This window comes from Homalodisca vitripennis, unplaced genomic scaffold (genome assembly GCF_021130785.1).
Source record: "Homalodisca vitripennis isolate AUS2020 unplaced genomic scaffold, UT_GWSS_2.1 ScUCBcl_9545;HRSCAF=18070, whole genome shotgun sequence".
Classification (NCBI taxonomy): domain Eukaryota; kingdom Metazoa; phylum Arthropoda; class Insecta; order Hemiptera; family Cicadellidae; genus Homalodisca; species Homalodisca vitripennis.
The window spans coordinates 73-11,525 of NW_025785657.1; the positions used below are offsets into that span (position 1 = coordinate 73).

The 11,453-nt window shown below is 34.9% G+C and overlaps 1 long non-coding RNA gene across 1 annotated transcript; it reads left to right on the top strand.

Moving 5' to 3' along the window:
- Positions 1-228: 228 nt before the first annotated feature.
- LOC124374672 lies at positions 229-11,201 on the top strand. Its single transcript, XR_006923593.1, has 4 exons — positions 229-291; positions 7,766-7,838; positions 8,907-9,046; positions 11,024-11,201. It is a non-coding gene; the product is annotated as an uncharacterized LOC124374672 (long non-coding RNA).
- Positions 11,202-11,453: the final 252 nt, after the last annotated feature.

Below are 11,453 nucleotides of genomic sequence, written 5' to 3' on the forward strand. Positions count from 1 at the left end.
CTCAAAACAGTTTACGACATATTCTGTTAAGATTAATAAATAGCTTGATCCTCATGTATTAATAAACTACTTAAATCCTAACTTATAAATTAAATTTAATAGTAGAAGTAGCAAACATTGGTTTTTAAGAATAGGCTCATGTTGTGTTTTAGGCCCAGGAACAAAAAACCAAACAATTTAAAAAGACAGGAGAATTACTAATTCAAGTTTGAGTTTCGAAATGTCAGTTTAAATGAAAATTTGGCCTTCACTACAGGAAAAATTGAGAAAGAATTTTAAGTAAGGAGAGAGGTAAGACTGAGGATTTAGAAAACAGTTTTATGGAAAATTGCATTTATAAATAAGTTTTTATGCTCCTTTGTCATGAACCTACATTCTGTGTTAACATTGAATATGCCAAATATTCATATTATTCAAAGCTGGGTTCAAAATTTTAACTATTGAACTAATAACATCATTTGTTAGTTCACTCATAAATACATTAGTTGAGATTTGCCAAATCAATCTGTCATGCATTAAAGAGACTTCAAGTAAATTTTAAGACAGAATTTCATTCCATCGTAATATATCTGAGTAAGGCTCCGTGAGTGGAACTATTACTTGTATTCCCAGTAAGAACAGAAAGTTTTTTTTTATTAATGTTAATCCATTAAATTTAAAGTATATAGTAGAGCCATAGGCGTTAATTTGGAGGGGGGGGTGTAGTGCAAGGGGTGGCAGTATGACCACCCCAGAATTGTGGGAGCCCCGGTATTTCTTGCCCACCCCAGAATATTATTGAAGTAAATGTCTAAATAATTTACATATAACTTACTTAAAAAACTGGAAAAATACAAGTCTAGCCAGATAGGGAACCCTTTTTAACTTTATATCAATTATCTCCATTAATTTTGCTTAGTTTAGCACAAGAAAGGATAAGCACGTTCTTTTTAAAAACTTGTAAATCATAAACTTAAAAATGAAATATTGGGTAGGTAGTAGTAATATTACGAAATGTGTAATAAGGAACATTAAATGCGTTGAAGAGCGAGAATGAGCAATGTAGGCTTGCGTTCTCGTCTGGCCGTACTGGAAACGGCAAACATCTTGTAATACACAGTTTGGCGAGGGAGATTTGGCTAACAGGGCACCTGTTATGTAGTATATATTGTCCTTTACAGCTAGAAGGCAGACAACGTCTGTCGTGTCGCCTGCCCTACTTTAACCTTACGCTCCTCAGTAGAATTGTATTCGATTAGTTGCAGTTGCAGTAACGATGTGAATTTACATTTCAAGTGAAACCGTCGTATGATTTGCATTGGACTACAGAGAATGGTAAGTTTAGTTCAGATTATTATCATTATTTCCGTAGGTTAAACTTAGGGTGTTGGTCAAGTTTTCTGGAGTTTCCCCATCTTTGTTTACAAATCCAACTAGGCCTAATGCTGAAAAATAGAAACATCTTTTTACTGACTAAGATTTCAATAACATGGCCGTGCCCCAAAAAACATAACCTCAAACTTCTTCTGAACTTTTATTAGTTCTGCCATTTGTTAGTTCTGCATTGTTACGGTTACTGGTTTTAAGTTGTGTTTTAACATTTTTAATAGGGTGTAAATTGGTTGGTATAGGAGAAAGTTTGTTGCATATATAAGGGAAGTAGCTTGTTTTATAGTTACCGGTAATTGGAAATTACTAGGTTTATATTTTGTTTTGTTATTGGCCATCCCCGCCCCCCCCCCCCCCGTCGCGCCCCCCCCCCCACCCGCCGCCTGCGACCCGCAGTCCGTGGTGCCGGTTCAACGCCACCCCCCCGCGGTCCCCCCCGTTCACGGCCGTCCCACCCCCTCCGGCCCCAGCTATCCCCCCCCCCTCGACTCCCCCCCCGGCCCCCCCCCCCAACCCCCGCAGGCCGGCGCTTAAAAAATGTAAATAAAATGCTTTTTAAAACCGATGTCCAATTATAAACCTCGACATTTAACGACAACACCTTACTTTAACCCTATATATGTACAAAATAACCAACGATACCAATCCAGATCACCTGAAAATTAAAGTAATTTTCCAGCATTATAACCTCTAATTAGAGTTATGTCTACTGTCATTTTAATAACTCCCGCACGCCTTCACTAGGGTGTTTTTTTTTTATTTGATTGACAGCTGTTTTGTTGCAATGCCGTGGCTGTCAGGCCTGCAGACGTTTGTGTCGAAGTGCCAATGGGACTAAAAAGGATCATACAAATGAATAATTAGTAAACATCCAGAATCTTTTTATGGTCTTGCCAAATTATTTTAAAAATACATGTTTTTTTCAATCAACTCGTAGAGTAAGGCTCCACTCCTAAATGAACTTTAATCCCCTTTTTAGAAGCAAAAAAAAGCATTATGTGGTAATTAAAGAAAAATAACCAGTATTAATAGCAAATTTTAAACAATTTCGAAACCTGGTAATGTAGGCAGACTTGGGTTTTTCGTGTACGCCTACAGCTTTCTTTAAGTACAGTTTACAGTATGCAAATAAAAAGTATGACTGTTTTACTCATTGGCTGTTAGGCTGTGTTTATTCCGATACAAATTTTACACAAAATTTCCCAAAATTACAAAACAAAACTTTTGTAGATAAATCAAAATAAAGTAAAAATGAAGAATAATGGTTTTCTTAAAAACACCGTTTTGAGATATCTACCATTTTTGTTTTATTAAATTTTTATTTATATCTCGAGAATGTTTTGACCGATTTAACTCAAACTTGGCATGGTTTTTATCTAATACAATATCCATATTCAGAAGAATTACCAATTTAATTCAATCATTAGTTTCAAAATGATTGCCATTTAAAATTTCTTAACCTAAATTGTATGAAAACCATAAACTTGAAGTCAAATGTCAGGGCATCTTTTTTTGTTGCCCTTTCAATCCCCTATCAAATTGGTACGATGTCAAAACAAAGAGATGGAGAAATAGTGGTCCACACACAATAGCGCCCAAAATCAAAAAAATTGTGCAAAGCCTATGCATGTTATATTAGACTTGTATTAATTTTAGGTTTAGGACTCTGTGTTCTAGTAGCATTTTGCCATTATTTAAATGTTCTTTTGCTATTCTTAATGGGGTTTTTTTCAGGCTCAGAAGAACAAAAAAGGGCAGAGTTCGTTGCTGTCCTACTTTATGCTCAGGCCCAGCAAACAAAAAGAAACGGTTAGAAGATGAACTACCAGAAGGAGTTGTTTTGGAACATGAACCAGAACCGGCTGTAGTAGACGTTTTAGATTCGTAATCGGCTCAGTTAACAACCACAACTACAAATGAAGATACCACAAACTACTCCTACAGATGAAGTGCAGAGTCCTAGCTGTTCCTCTAGTTCATCTGACCAATTGACAATCACTGTAATTAATAAACGTGATCCTGCTCATGGCCCAGGTTTTGGCTAAGGCGTTTTTTTTAGGGAAGGCTCATTCCAACCACGAGAATTAAATTTCCCTAAAACGGATGGTAGGAAATTTAGGCCAGAGTGGTATAAACTGTATCCTTGGCTGGAATACAGTCCCTCTAACTGACAAAAGCGTTCTGTTTTGCCTGCCGTTCGTTTTACAGCCCAGAAGAAAAAAATGCAGAAAATGTATTTACACTCAGTGGGTTTTCCAAATGGAAGAAAGCTGTAAAAGTATTTGAGAATCATGAAAAGAGTAACTCGCATCGAAGTAGTAACACTAAACTCAGTTCTTTAAGAGAAGCCGACAAAAAGTGGCACTGTTTATTGAAAAAGTAAATCAAAAGTATTCAGAAGAAGTACAAGAAAACAGATTGTACTTAGAGGCTTTGTGTGAAATCCCTGATATTTTGTGGGAGACAATCTATTGCTCTAAGAGGTCAAGACGAATCTACAGATTCATTCAAAAAACAGAGGAAACTTTTGGAGCTGATGAGGCTTCGTTCCAAAGATAATAGTTTAGTAAACAAATTCTTTGTAGAGCATCGCAAAAATTTTCAATATACTTCAGCGACTTTCCAGAATGAGCTTCTGTCCATAATTGGGGAACAAATTAAGTTTGCACATTGCCAAAGAAGTTAAGAGATAGCACAATGTTTTTTTGCCATTATAGCTGATGAGGACCCCAAGACATAGCATAAGCACGAGAGCAAGTAAGCTATTGTGCTTGAGACATGTTAATGATAAACTAGGAAGTTCATGAGTCGTTTGTTGGGGTATATACCCAACCCCCCCCCCCCCCTCTGCTAGAAGGAAACTTGATGGCGATACACCTGGCAAATGTATCTTAAGGGACGTTTGATTTCACTGGACTTGAATATTAAACATCTGCGTGCTCAGTGCTATTGATGGGGCGGGGGGGGCGGGGGGGGGTGGGGGGTAGGGGGGGGGGGGGGGGGGGAGGGGGAGGGGAGGGGGGGGGCGACTTCGAACATGAGGGGTCCCTACAAAGGAGTTGGCAGCTAGAATTATACAGAAGCCCCCATGGCAAATGTACATTCACTGCAATGCACATATATTTGAACTTGTGCATTGTAAGCTGTTGCACCACAAGCGTGAATTCAATAAGAAAAACGTACCTTCTTTGTGCTTCGAACAGTCTTTACAACTTCATTGAGAAATCAACTAAAAGAACATTGCTGTTTTTGAAAACATTCAAAACAAAAGTGCAAAAAGCTTTAAGTGGTGGAAACAGCAACATTGAAGTCTTTTGAGTGATACCAGATGGGCTTGCCTGGTGTCGAAGCAGTGACGTATCGTTTGTTAGATAATTTTGATAGCCACTCTTTACGATCACTACGAGAGAATTTCTGAAAACCAGACCCTGACAGTGGTGGACAAGGCCCAATGGCTTTGGGTTTTGGAAAAATCATGGAGGACTTCAACTTTGTAATTGATCCTTCTATGTACTCAGAGAGAGTTATCTAACACAATGGGTGACCAACTACCTGTCAAAAGAGCCGCTTCAGTCAAGCAGTGTGACCTATGAAGTTGTGGAAGATCTGTAAAATACAGCAGACACGACGCCACTTGAAAGTTTTGCAATCCCTTCAGAAGAGATGAGTATTTTTTTCACAACCAAGTTGTTGTCAAACATTCCACTGCACAGAAGATTGCTAAGACACGTGGCGGGTTATATTTTTTTTTTAAGGAAGGGCATACCCTGCCGAGTTGAGCCCAAGCAAAGGGCAAAAAATTCCGCTCAAAAATTCGGGTGGTGGTGAGTAAAGCGTCCATTTGAATCTGTACAAACAGTACTACAAAGTTTTCAATCCTCTGGCCAGTTAATTGATAATCCTAAGCGAGGAGAATAAGAGGGCCAGGCTTCAAGAAAACAACCTAGATTGTACTTAACCACTTTAAGCAAAAGTTTCTAGGTGGGAGAGTGATATACGAACACAAGCCAGTGTACAGTATGATGTGTTAAAATACTATAAGTTTAGACTATGACATTCTATCTGGTCCTGAACTAAACTGTTTTAAACAGAACGGAGGAATCAAAGAAGCAAAAGTATCCAAGAAAGAGCTGACGTTTTTGTACAAACCATCTTTGAAAAGTGTGTTCCCTATGCTTTTTTGAACTTTTTCGGTTTGTACTATACAATTCCAATGATACTCGGGCATCGTGTGAGAGAATCCTTTTTCAATGCTTGACGGCGTATTAAAAGACATATACTAGAAAACTCTATTGGAGCCAGGAAGAGGTTGTCTTCGGTTAGCCCTTTTGGCTTATTGAAAGGAAGTGGTAAGAAATAGTATCATTTCAAAAGTAATTGATGACTTCAATTCAAGCCAGAAGGAGAATTGGCTTCATTTTGTTTAAAGAACTCCTCAACTTGTGGATGCAGTCTTGGTTTACATAGAAATAAGAGTGAAATTTGTTTTGATCATGTTTTAACTTGATTTTTCCTTTTATAAAAAACAAACGGGCTGGGCACTGACATAAATTAAAATTGGGCATCACTGATTTGAAGTTGTGTGTGAAACAATAATTACACTTCACCTTTGGTGGACCTTGGTGGGTTTAGTTAATAAACTCAATTCAATTAAATAATTATTTGTTTTAGGCTTAAGTTGTTACGCTAGTAAAATTTATTGTAAAAAATAGCTTGAAAAAGCTTAAAATACTAACATAATTTAAAGCCAGTTTCTTTACCAATTTTCCGGGGGAGGGCCCCGGGACCCCCCCTCCACCTGGGGGGTATTCCCATGACCCCGCCAGTAAGATCTTGGCACACCCTATCTCTCCCAGTTTAAAAAGGGCTGAAATGACGCCCAATTGTTGTAGGGAAGTTAATTTTTTTATCACTTGTAAATGTATTAAATCTTCAAAATTAATAAAAATTTTTTTTGAAATGTGCTAAATTTGTACGAAATCGGTAACAATATTTTTGCTGTATAGTAACTACAAATTTTGTAATTACAATACAGATTTGGAAAAATTTTTGTTATAAAGCAGTTTCTGAAAAATCATTAGAAAAGCATTATTACTTCTTTGAAGACTAGGGTATAGTTATAGAATAATTTCAATTTTCTAGTTGCTTTCTAACCTTGTTCAGATATCCATTAATATGTAAATAATATGATCAATATCTTATTATTTCAAAAAGGCTGTGAGAGTAGGTTCAAACTTCAAGAGCTGACTGTAATGAAAAGCTTTGAGTTTTTACTACATAAGAATAATGTTTAACTGGTAACTACCATATATATATATATATATATATATAATATATATATATAGTAAAAAGCTGATATTTAGAAATCTGTTTTTTTAATGTCTAGTATGGTTTGGTTTCAAAACTATTTAATTAAAGAACAATCATTTCAACAATTAAAATAGTTGGTAGTTTTTATTTTATTTTTTGACTTTTTCTCTCTGTGTTTAATCAGAGAAAATATCTTTTTGAAAAATACTTGTTTCAGCCATGACCAGCTGGACCTAAACGATTTATTTTTTTATGTCAGTGTGTTTCATTTTTAGTGTATATTTTTTTATATGTATATATAAAAATGAATGTTTGTGTGTTTGTCCTTTATAGACTCAGAAACTATTTGACCGATCATTATGAAAATTTGTATGTATATGTATTTTTTCCACGTAGAAGGTTTATATGCTATGCCCATTGATGTACACATCACCACCAGGAGGCGCTGCAAAATATATAAGTTATCAAAGCGCCTGCACATGGTAAACTACAATTACGAGATAGTTGTGTTATAATAACCACACACTATGTGAAGGCGCTAAGTTTTTATGGATATTTGTCTTTCAAATGAATTTCTGTTTCGCCTTATAGCGTGAATGTTAGACCACTGTTATTATTAAGTACATGTACGTGTACAATGGCTATGAAACATACACTTTTGGCAGATTTTCTTGATAGTCTCAACAAGGTAAACTCTACATCGGCGTTGACAATATAATTCACTTGAACCAGAAGTGCTCATACACGAGCAAAGCTTACAAAAAGCATGTGAAGCCGCGGGGAACAGTTAGTACTTCATAAAGATGGCCACCAGTAAACCCACCTCTTAAGCTACACATTTCTTTTAATATGTGTTTCTAAATTTAAAATATTAACAGTATATAACTTGTACATTTTAGTCAGTTACAATAGTTAAAAAGGTTATATTAAGTTTTCCATGCATTATAACAAAATTTTAATATAGAAACTAGAATTGCTTAACAAGGCGTAGTTATCACCTAGCATATTTTGTATCATTAATTTGCATTAATATTTATTTTTATTTCTTGTTAAATAAAGAATTGAACTAATTGAATTAAATTTTTAGGCGAGAAATGGAATGACCATACTGTTAAATTTTCAAATTCAAAGTCTTCTGAAGAACACAGCAGGATAGCTTGGTATGTATGTTATTGATCAAAGATATATATATATATATATATATATATATATATATATATATATATATATATATATATATATATATATATATATAGAGCCTGTATAATCATAAACCTGGCACAAGGACAGTAGGTGTGTATGTGCATGTGCGTGTGTATACTTACATAACTACCTTTGTGAGCATATTTATAGGCTTCACATTAAATAGTAAGCATATGGTCCTCTTGTGAGCTCATACTCACAATGAAAAACTGTTATGTTTAATGCATTTTCAAAAAACATAGTTTACAATTAATTACTGGTTGTAGAATTTTTTCCAGTTAAGCTATCTGTTTACTGGGCTGACATAGCCATAACATTAAACTAGCTACAATCTGTTTTGTGTCAAATGTACATTAATATAACTTACAAGAAAAGTGTAATTCAAAACTTATACAGGTGGCCTTGATGTTCTATAAGTTGTCTTGTCAGTTAATAGAATTAAGTTATGATGGTCATCAACAAATTTTATGAAAACACAAGACATTACAGTATATTAATAATAATACTTATGAAATATATATTGCAAAATAATAACAATTTTTTCTTTAGTGTTGAACTTTGTTATTTTTGTTATTAAGTTGGATACGATTTAGGAATATATGAATGCGAAAAGCTTGTTTCTAAAACTTACCATAGAGTAAAAGTAAATTTATAATTTAGTATGAGAAATTAATGAGACTCTGCAATATATCAGTTTATGACATGGATGGTTTTTTTAGAAAAACGGATAGCATCAAATGGAAATTCAACACAAGATATACATTTTTACAACCATGCAAATTCAATTATGTATGGCAGTGATGTGGCATGTGTACCTTAAATAATAGGTGGCTAACAAGTTTTTCTGTTTTACATCATAAAATAAATTAATTATGTAAGTCACTATTCTTTTTCAAAAGAAATTATTATTAAATGAAATCAAATTACTCTTTATTTTCAAATAGAATATAGAATACCATTAATATAGAATAGTAATGGTATGTAATAAAAGATAATTCACTAAAATATCAGTAACCATGTTTCAGCATTGAAGACATGTACAAGAAAAGTATCAACAGATTAGAAAATAATGTGCAGGCGTTAGTAAGAGAAAATCTAGAGTTGAGGAAATTGTTGGATAATGTCAGCAGTGACTTGGCCCATCTGTTGACTAAAAACCCATCTGGTAAGAGTATATTCTTTATTGTTCAGTAGTATAGCTTAGAATTAGAAGCAGAATTGCTTTTTTTAATATGTTTTACACCTGTTCTGTTGATCAACCTTCCAGCAATGGGCTTAAGGCCATGTCACACTGCCGTGGCGTCGCGTCCGTCCATCCATAGTATGAACGTCCGCGTATGCCGCGACGGTCTCGAATCCCGTCAAACTACCAGACACGCGTCTGCGGCCAATGCCATGTCTCTATGAGGGTGGAAGCTCAGTACACAATAAAATGTCGTTGCTCTCCCTTATGATTATAGTTCACATTGCAGCTATATGTGTCCTGAGTAACTCGCAAAAATTTTTTAGCTGTAGCAACAAATAGTTTTTGAGTTATGAAGGAGACGGTAATGTAAAACACAGGTTTCGGAAAATCGCTGTCAAAGTTTTTTAACACTAATATTTACATTAAAATTGCGTTTTAAAATTTTAATGTAGCATATCTAACCAGCAGCATATCTAACACCTTCACTTTCCTTATATTTTTGTTCTTTTTCAATTCTTAGCTTCCTTCTTGCTCTTCTTACTTCCAGTGTTCCCAATTTTTGCCTTTTTCTCCGAGTATCCCACCTCTCAAGATGTCAAAATTTTCCATTGAGCTTTCAAAATATTTTCCAGAGACTATTTTTAAGACCTCTAGGACCTTATATTTGGCTGTATTTCCTTTATTAAATGCCAGTGCAGCATTCATAGGCAGCTATTTCAACAATTTTTTTTCCAGCAAATCCTCTTTTAGGACATATGAATCGGGTCATGCTAAAAGGAGATCAGTCTTCAAGGAACAGTTTTCGGAAAACTAAAAAAAACTGTGTTCTGAGAACAAAAATAATTCAAGGGCATTTATTTTTTTGATATACAACATCAGACCATACATAATTAAATCAAGCCATGTAAAAGGCAGAAAAACAATTCCTACATACTAAAAATAATTATATAATGTGCTTAAATTATCCCTTTTTAGCATGAAATGTGAATAAATTATCAAAATATTTTGTTTTTACACTTAAATTTATTGAACTAACATTGTTAAATCTGTGTTATACAGTAAAATAATACATAGGTTAACTCGATGAGTTATCTTTTTAGTCATCAAAGTCCTCATGTTCTTCTTTTGTAGTGGGCCAAATATAAATTTTGCTGTACCACTCTTCAAACTCTATGGGGATGTACGGTCGAAGTTTTATTATGTCATTAAATTTAGCTTTCTTCAATGGTACTTTTCCTTCCAAATAGGCAGTTTTATCAGGGAGCTGTAAAACAGACCTTCCTTGTCCTGAAAGGTTGAAAGTGTGATTTAATTCCGAGTCAATGAACGGGCGTGCAACAACTTTTCCCAGGAAACTCACTTATGTAAGTGTAGTGCATGAAAGAACTGATTGAGAAGAGAATTTTCTGTTTTTTGGGGGTGTTTCTACCTTTAGTTTCTTCAGATACAACTTTTTTTTAATAAATAACAAGCACGTGGTGGTGTCTACTAGGAATACGCAGTGGCAAGAGCGGTTGCCCCCGGTGAGAGGGTTGGGGAGGTGCTTTATGCGCATGCGCGAGCCAGCGTAGCTTCACCGACGTCGGCCAAGGATCGCTCCAGCCGCATAGCGCAGCAGACGGCGGCCGACGCGACGAACGTTGCGCCACGTTGGTTATGTCAGTGTGACTTGTCCTACAGTATTTGATAACGTGGTTAGCGATTATTTTAAAAATCCATCCGCAGATGGACGGACGCGAACGCCACGGCAGTGTGACATGGCCTTTAGGAATTGAATGAGAATCTTGATATACACTACAGACCAGGCTTAACAACCATACAATATTATGCAAGATTTTGGTCTGCTGTAAATTGAATGTTTATTGGTTTTGTTTAATATCTTAAAAAGAGCACATTTTTAGAAAAATAACTGTATTAATAAGCTTGTAATCTTTAATGCATTGGTTTGTTTTCCAGGACGAAAATATTGATATTATTGAGGAAAAACCAGGATGACGCTATCATCGTAAGACATTCTTAATACTCTGATCTCAGCCGTATTGTAAAAAAGTCATTTTGTTATTTGGTGAAAATGATTAATTAGCATAGTTTCTTTTGTAACATTTGTACTAAATACAAGTTAGTTAACACTCGAGTGGTCACGCAGAGTATGTTCAGACCCCAGTGTTGCTTAAGCTTAGAATCTTACATTTATTTAACAAGGAATGCCAAAAATTATTAAATAATGCAAGCATTACATAATTATTTAAAAAGATTTATTACATAATTATAAAAAAATGGCATATATATATATATTTTTTTTTTATTAAAATTAAAAATATTAATATTAAGTTTATAAAATACTGTTTTAGGCCTACATTAAAACTTTTGATAAGTCAAATGAGCA